The sequence below is a fragment of the Pseudophryne corroboree genome, chromosome 6 (assembly GCF_028390025.1).
Source record: "Pseudophryne corroboree isolate aPseCor3 chromosome 6, aPseCor3.hap2, whole genome shotgun sequence".
Classification (NCBI taxonomy): Eukaryota; Metazoa; Chordata; class Amphibia; order Anura; family Myobatrachidae; genus Pseudophryne; species Pseudophryne corroboree.
In genome coordinates, this window is record NC_086449.1 from 834,612,134 (window position 1) to 834,621,486 (window position 9,353).

Genomic DNA, 9,353 nt, shown 5'->3' on the forward strand with positions numbered 1-9,353 from the left:
TGTCTGCTGTATATGAAAGTGGTGCTCTTTCTGTCTGCTGTATGTGAAAGGGGCGCTCTCTCTGTCTGCTGTATCTGAAAGGGGTGCTCTCTCTGTCTGCTGTATATGAAAGGGGTGCTCTCTGTCTGCTGTATCTGAAAGGGGTGCTCTCTCTGTCTGCTGTATGTGAAAGGTGTGCTCTCTCTGTCTGCTGTATCTGAAAGGGGTGCTCTCTCTGTCTGCTGTATCTGAAAGGGGTGCACTCTCTATCTGCTGTATCTGAAAGGGGTGCTCTCTCTGTCTGCTGTATGTGAAAGGGGTGCTCTCTCTGTCTGCTGTATATGAAAGGGGTGCTCTCTCTATCTGCTGTATCTGAAAGGGGTGCTCTCTCTGTCTGCTGTATCTGAAAGGGGTGCTCTCTCTGTCTGCTGTATATGAAAGGTGTGCTCTCTCTGTCTGCTGTATCTGAAAGGGGTGCTCTCTCTGTCTGCTGTATCTGAAAGGGGCGCTCTCTCTGTCTGCTGTATCTGAAAGGGGCGCTCTCTCTCTGCTGTATCTGAAAGGGGTGCTCTCTGTCTGCTGTATCTGAAAAGGGCGATCTCTCTGTCTGCTGGATCTCAAAGGGGCGCTCTCTCTGTCTGCTGTATCTTAAAGGGGTGCTCTCTTTGTCTGCTGTATCTGAAAGGGGTGCTCTCTCTGTCTGCTGCATCTGAAAGGTGTGCTCTCTCTGTCTGCTGTATATGAAAGGGGTGCTCTCTCTGCTGTATCTGAAAGGTGTGCTCTCTCTGTCTGCTGTATATGAAAGGGGTGCTCTCTCTGTCTGCTGTATATGAAAGGGGTGCTCTCTCTGTCTGCTGTATGTGAAAGGGGTGCTCTCTCTGTCTGCTGTATCTGAAAGGGGTGCACTCTCTATCTGCTGTATCTGAAAGGGGTGCGCTCTCTGTCTACTGTATCTGAAAAGGGTGATCTCTCTGTCTGCTGTATATGAAAGGGGTGCTCTCTCTGCTGTATCTGAAAGGTGTGCTCTCTCTGTCTGCTGTATCTGAAAGGTGTGCTCTCTCTGTCTGCTGTATCTGAAAGGGGTGCTCTCTCTGTCTGCTGTATATGAAAGGGGTGCTCTCTCTGTCTGCTGTATCTGAAAGGGGTGCTCTCTCTGTCTGCTGTATGTGAAAGGTGTGCTCTCTCTGTCTGCTGTATCTGAAAGGGGTGCTCTCTCTGTCTGCTGTATCTGAAAGGGGTGCACTCTCTATCTGCTGTATCTGAAAGTGGTGCTCTCTCTGTCTGCTGTATATGAAAGGGGTGCTCTCTCTATCTGCTGTATCTGAAAGTGGTGATCTCTCTGTCTGCTGTATCTGAAAGGGGTGCTCTCTCTGTCTGCTGTATATGAAAGGGGTGCTCTCTCTGTCTGCTGTATCTGAAAGGGGCGCTCTCTCTGTCTGCTGTATCTGAAAGGGGTGCTCTCTCTGTCTGCTGTATGCAGAGCCGGCCCTAACCAATATGATGCCCTAGGCAATATTTTGTCTGGTGCCCCCTAGCACCACCGCTGGTTCTGCCTCTGACCTTGCACCTCTTTCCCAGCACCATCACCCTTCACCCATAGCAGTCCTTGTACCCCCTATATTTTAAATAGGAACAGTTCGCACATTTGACGCACAGCCCAAAAAGGGGCATCTTCTTGCTGGGAAGGGGCATGGCCACACAATAGTAACTCCAATTCCAATTATGCCACACAGTACTGCAACTTTATTCACATTTTATCTTGCGATAGTGTCCATAATTCATATTACATCCCACAGTAGTATCACTTTACCTTATAAACGTTACTCCTCACAGTAGAGCCCCTTATTCACATTACATCACACTGAATTGCTCCTTATTCACATTACACCACACCTTATTGCTCTTTATTCACATTAGACGACACAGTAGTGCCCTTTCTATTTGCAACGCCACATAGTAGAGCACCTTATACACATAATGCCACACATTAGTAATGCATTTATACACAATTCCACATAGTAATGCCCCTTACACATATGAGACACATTAATGTCCTTATAAACATGATGCACCTTACACATTATGACAACCTTTATTAATGCCCTTTTACACATAATGTCCCTTACACATATGCCGCACATTATTAATGCCCTTATACACATAATGGCACACATAGTGCCCCCTACACATTTGCTGCACATTATTAGTGCCCCTATACACATAATGACACACAGACAGTAGTACCCTGTTACACATATGCCGCACATTATTAATGCCCTTATACACATAATGACACACATAGTGGCCCTTTACATATATGTTGCACATTATTAATGCATTTTTACATGACATACATAATGCTCCTTACACATATTCTGAACACTACTGCACAACCAACCCACTCACATGCACACAGCACTCACACTTCCACTAACACTGTGACCTCTGCATCTGCTTGGATACAGATGTGTCCTCACAAATCTTGCATCAATGCTAACGTCGGGCACTTTTTTTTAATGAAAATGCATCTTATTTGCATTGCTATGTGGCTAGGATGCACAAGCAGCTTCTGCTGATTAAACTGATATGCAGCATGCCTATATACTGTGTGAGACTGTGGCTGTATCTGCATCTGAAATGCTACATACAGAATATAGGCATGCCGCATATCATTTTAATCAGCAGAAGCTGATGATGCCCCTAGGCATATCAAATGCCCTATGCAATTGCCTAGTTTGCCTATGCCTATGGCCGGCTCTGGCTGTATGTGAAAGGGGTGCTCTCTCTGTCTGCTGTATCTGAAAGGGGTGCACTCTCTGTCTGCTGTATCTGAAAGGGGTGCTCTCTCTGTCTGCTGTATCTGAAAGGGGTGCTCTCTCTGTCTGCTGTATCTGAAAGGGGTGCTCTCTCTGTCTGCTGTATCTGAAAGGGGTGCTCTCTCTGTCTACTGTATCTGAAAGGGGTGCTCTCTCTGTCTACTGTATATGAAAGGGGTGCTCTCTCTGTCTGCTATATCTGAAAGGGGCGCTCTCTCTGCTGTATGTGAAAGGGGTGCTCTCTCTGTCTGCTGTATATGAAAGGGGCGCTCTCTCTGTCTGCTGTATATGAAAGGGGTGCTCTCTCTGTCTGCTGTGTATGAAAGGGGTGCTCTCTCAGTCTGCTGTATCTGAAAGGGGTGCTCTCTCTGCTGTATCTAAAAGGGGTGGTCTTTCTGTCTGCTGTATCTGAAAAAGGGTGCTCTCTCTGTCTGCTGTATCTGAAAGGGGTGCTCTCTCTGTGTGCTGTATCTGAAAAAGGGGTGCCATCTCTGTCTGCTGTATCTGAAAGTGGTGCTCGCTCTATCTGTCTGCGGTGTCTGAAAAAGGGGGGCTCTCTCTGTCTGCTGTATCTGAAAGGGGCGCTCTCTCTGTCTGCTGTATCTGAAAGGGGTGCTCTCTCTGCTGTATCTGAAAGGGGCGCTCTCTCTGTCTGCTGTATCTGAAAAAGGGGTGCTCTCTGCTGTATCTGAAAGGGGTGCTCTCTCTGTCTGCTGTATCTGAAAAAGGGGTGCTCTCTCTGTCTGCTGTATCTGAAAATGGGGTGGCCTCTCTGCTGTATCTGAAAAAGGGGTGCTCTCTCTGCTGTATCTGAAAAAGGGGTTCTCTCTGTCTGCTGTATCTGAAAAAAAGGGTGCTCTCTCTGTCTGCTGTATCTGAAAAAGGGGTGCTCTCTCTGTCTGCTGTATCTGAAAGGGGTGCTATGTCTGCTGTATCTGAAAAAGGGGTGCTCTCTCTGCCTGCTGTATCTGAAAAAGGTGATCTGTCTGTCCATCCAGGGGCTCTGCCCCAGTGTAAAATTAAAAAGTAATCCGCAGTGTGTTATTATTTTATATATTTCTGATTCATTTGTGCAACACTGTAACCGCCGGTGTGTGATATAAAAAATACTTCTACATATTTCTGACTCATTTGTGTGACGCTGTTGGTGAAGTCAACCGCAGTGTGTAATTATTATATAATTTTCTGACTTCTTTGTGCGACATCGTAACCACTGGTGTGTGATATAAAAAAATACTTATACATATTTCTGACTCATTTGTGCGACGCTGTTGGTGAAGGTCAACTGTAGTGTGTAATTATTATATATATTTCTGACTTATTTGTGTGACACTGTAACTGCAGTGTGTGATATAAAAATAATATATATATTTTGATTTAAATTAATATTTTGTGCGGTGCCATCCCAATATACATCCAGGGACTGCAGCTACTCCATCCATCTAGGTGTGTTCTGTCAGTCCACCCAAAATAAAAGACATTTAAAAAAAATATTTTGTGCTGTATCCTCCCAGTATACATCCAGGCATGCTTCGTCCATTTCAGGGTGCTGTATCCGTAGCTCATATTCTTATGTTATACTTATTGTCCTATTTTCATAATTCTTATCACCACATTGTGATTAATTCAAATTAATATTATGAATAATAATTATAAATTAACATTTTTAATAAATTACTATAAATAAACGCTCCACACTTTTCTAGCGAACCTCCTATACATCAAATATGTCACTGAGGAACAGAAGAATTTGATCCAAAATAAATTAAATAAGATACAGTAGATAAATTAAAATAAAATAAATGTAATCTATAATATTGTGTTTTTTTATTCTTCTTTGACTTAATCATGTTTATTCTCACCTGCATATCAAATAAATATTTGAAGAACAGAAGAACTTGATCAAAGATAAATAAAATAAAATAAAATAAATCTAAAATATTGTCTGTTTTATTTTTCTTTGCCTTAATCATCTTTTTGTGAACTGAAATCTTGAGCCTTGCCCAATGCGTTTTTTTTTTAATACATTCTTTTAAAAAAATATTTTGCCCTCCCAGTATATACATCCAAGGGCTGCTGCTGCTCCGTCCAGCTACTGTACCTCGGTGCAACCTTTTGGCCTAAACTGGATAAAAACAATATTGTGAGCTGTAAGGGGTTTAGAATAGACTGGAAATTAGTGGAAATGAATGTTATTGAGGTTAATAATACTGTAGGAACAAAAACAGGCCAAAATTCTGTGATTTTATCTCTTTATGATTTAAAAAAAAAATACACATCCAAAACCAAAACCCGCAAGGGAGGTTTTGGCAAAACCAATACTGATCCAAAACACGAAGGAGATACAGATCCAAAACCAAAACCTGAAAAATGTCCCGGTGCACACCCGTAGTAAGAACCATAGGCAATTCTCACATATCACTTTGTTATTTGCTATCCTCTCTTTTTACCACTATTGTACACTGGCAACCAGGGATGGAGATGTGCACTGACTTCCGTGTTTTGGATCTGAATTAACTTCATGTTTTGGTTTTGCCAAAACCACCCTCACGTATTTTGGTTCTGTATTTTTTTTATAAATTATAAAAACTGTAGAAATCACGTAATTTGAACATTTTTTTTGTTCCTACAGTACTATTAACCCCAATAACATTATTTTTCCAATAATTGGCAGTAGCCTTTGATCACCTCACAGCTCACAATATTGTTTTCATCTGCTTTAGGCCAAAGGTTGCAGCAAGCTGGCTGGTTACTAAGCGACAGAGCAGCGACACAAACACACGGTAGTTTATAGCACACTTAAAAAAATATTTCCACACAGCAGTTGCAGAAAAGTTGTGCAAGATGGAATTGTCCTTGCATTCTCCCACCCACCCTTATGTTGGATATTAAAAAGGACATGCACAGTTTAACAAACCAAGCACCTCAGCGACTGCCACTTTTGTGGCTGAAGTGCTTGGTTTGTTTTGGTCCCACAAAACAAGCTACTAATGGGCTTAAGCCTAAGCTGACAGTGCTGTCAATGATCTATACAGTGGCATGATGTAATTATCATCCTCACTCTCACCCTCATCAGTGTTTACATTATCATCACACAATATTAATTCATCCCTATTGGAATCCACCATTACAGAAGTCTCTGTACTTTGATATAATTGCTGGTAAAGGTCTTACTCATGGCTTTTGTAGTTCATTTTGATGAACATCATCTTTTCCACATTTTGAGAAGGCAGCCTCCTATGTTGATAGCTGACAAGGTTCCCAGCTGTGCTGAAAACTAGAGGGTGGGCAGCTTAAGCAATGCAAAGCGAGTTTGTACAAGAGCCTCCAAATTGCCTTTTTTACTTTACAGTAGTCAAAGGGACTCTGTGACATGCCTACTTGTACTCTGTCCTTAAAATAATCCTTCACCATTCTTTGGATGTTGAGTGTATTAGATGGAGTTACGGTAGAGGTGTCACTAATTTTTGCCAATTCTTTTAACCCGTCCAGATGTCAAAATGTTGTGTTGACTCATCTGCATCACCATTGGGTCTCTTGGGAAAGCCCAGTTTTTTTATGGCAGCAGCAGTTGCTGGAGACATCGTTGTGTCATGTACCACCTATATATGACTTATAAGGAGGACTTAAACCTAGTCCCCTTCTGGGATGAAGATCCACCCTCAGTTGCAGCAATCCTAGTGCTCAAGGAGTCTTTTGAGGAATCTTGGATAGGGGAGCAGCCTTGACAAATTGGTTCCAAGACTACCTCCGATCATTAGTGATGATATTGATGATGAACAGAGGTGGATTTAGAGGTGTTTTTTATTCTTTAGCACTGTAAAATATTGGGGGGGGGGGGTTTAATTTCAGAATCCCTGACTTAAATCCTCTATGCCAGTGGTCAGGGAACAGGGGTAAATTACCCCAAATGGGGTAAAAATGAAATTCCTGGGGGTAATGGACGGTTGCACTGCCAACACACAGCAAAGTCACACTGCACTCCCTCCTGCCCGCCCTGCGCTCTTGGCCGTCTTGTGTTCCTGGCCGTGGTGTGACGTGCTGACGTCACACCGCGCTCCCTCATGCCCTCCCATCCTGCGCTGTCCTGCCCTCCCTCCCGCGGCCCTCCAACTCACACACAGAACTTGAAGTGTTCTGTGGCTGGCCGCTGACGGAGTTCCGCAGGATCAGACAGTGGCCCACGTAACAGTGGGAAATTCCCACTGACATTACTGAGGTGAGGATGTGACCATCTGTCTCCTAAAAGTCGTGCCCCCCCCCTTCCCCCCTCATCCATCTTTCTTACATTCATTCTGTTTTGGGGAGAAAGTGTTAATTAACCCATTCATTGGCAAAAAACTATTTGCGAAAATAATTGAAAAGTAATAATAATAAAATATATATATATATATATATATATGTAGTAAAGAGGAAATCAGCGGCACTCTGCAGTCGAAATTATGCTGTGTAGAAAATTTTATTCCAGTCCTACGGCGTTTCGGGGAACAAGCCCCGTCTTCAGGGACAAACAATCCCTGAAGACGGGGCTTGTTCCCCGAAACGCCGTAGGACTGGAATAAAATTTTCTACACAGCATAATTTCGACTGCAGAGTGCCGCTGATTTCCTCTTTACTACATTGGATCTGCCAAAGGTTCACAGGGGGCACCGCAGCAAGTATTCCTACAGTCCCCACTCTGAGTGCCGATCCTAAAACCGCTATCTATATATATATATGTATATATGAACACAGTATCTCAGAAATGCCATATAAACAGTGATAATCAGTATATATGCACAATAATATATGATTTCCTTCCTTTCAAATCAAGAGGGTAACGTCGACATAGCTAAATATATTTTGGGGTAAAAGGAAAAAAGTTCCCTGACCCCTGCTCTATGCCCTTGGGCATCAGCTTTAGTGGAGTATGTTGAAGAACTAGTATTATCATGACTGGTGTCAGCAGCTGCAGCGCTAACATTGGGTTTGTACTCCTGCTCTTCTCTCGACTGATCATTATCCATATCGATGAACACACACAAGTTGTACAAACAAAAAAACTATTTATTACACTTTTTTTTGCAAATGACAACTTACACTGCGGGGAGTCACATTGCTTATATTTGTGTGAACAAAGTTGTAGTGGGGTACAGTGCACACAATTTGTACAAAAAAAGTAACTTTTTTTTACTTTTATTGCAAATGACAGGTCATCTCAGCCACTGGAGTGGATAGACACAGTGGACAGATACAGTAGGCCAGGTCACCACTGGAGTGGATAGACACAGTGGACACAGGTGAGGTCAGCACTGGAGTGGATAGACACAGTGGACACAGATAGGTCAGGTCAGCACTGGAGTAGACAGACACAGTGGACACAGATAAATCAGGCCAGGTCAGCACTGGAGTGGATTGGACACAGTGGACACAGATACAGATGGGTCCATGTTTATCTTGACCTTTAATAGGATTAATTGAGACTGGGCAGTTGGGATTAATTAATAATGACTTAATCCCCTGCTGTATTGTTCTCTGTATTGTAATGCAGCTGAGAACAATAGATGAAGGGTTTATGTTAATAAACCATGTTGTGCCTAGGCTCAGCAAACTAGTCAAGATAACCGTGGACCCATCTGTAGGTCAGGTCAGCACTGAAGTGGATGCACACAGGGGACAGATACAGTAGGCCAGGTCAGCTCAGCACTGGAGTGGATGGACACAGATAGGTCAGGTAAGCTCAGCCACTGGAGTGGATAGACACAGTGGACACGGATAGGTCAGGTCAGATCAGCACTGGAGTGGAAGGACACAGGTCAGGTCAGCACTGGAGTGGATGGACACAGATAGGTCAGGTCAGCACTGGAGTGGATAGACACAGTGGACACAGATAGCTCAGGTCAGGTTAGCACTGGAGTGGATAGGCACAGTGGACACAGATAGGTCAAGTCAGCACTGGAGTGGATAGACACAGTGGACACAGATAGGTCAAGTCAGGTCAGCACTGGAGTGGATGGACACAGATAGGTCAGCTCAGCACTGGACTGGATGGACACAGTGTATACAGTGGGCCAGGTCAGCTCAGCACTAGAGTGGATGGACACAGGGGACAGATACAGTAGGTCAGGTCAGAACTGGAGTGGATGGACACAGTGGACAGATACAGTAGGGACGGTCAGGTCAGCACTTGAGTGGATGGACACAGTGGACAGATACAGTAGGTCAGGTCAGCACTGGGGTGGATGGACACAGTGGACAGATACAGTAGGTCAGGTCTGGTCAGCACTGGAGTGGATGGATGATACAGTGGACAGATAAAGTACATCAGGTCAGCACTGGAGTGGATGGACACAGTGGACACAGATAGGTCAGGTCTGTAGTGGATAGACACAGTGGACAGATAGGTCAGCTCAGCACTGGAATGGATGGACACGGGACAGATACAGTAGGTCAGGTCAGCACTGGAGTGGATGGACACAGTGGACAGTTACAGTAGGCCAGGTCAGGTCAGCACTGGAGTGGATGGACACAGTGGACAGATACAGTAGGTCAGGTCAGCACTGGATTGGATGGCCATAG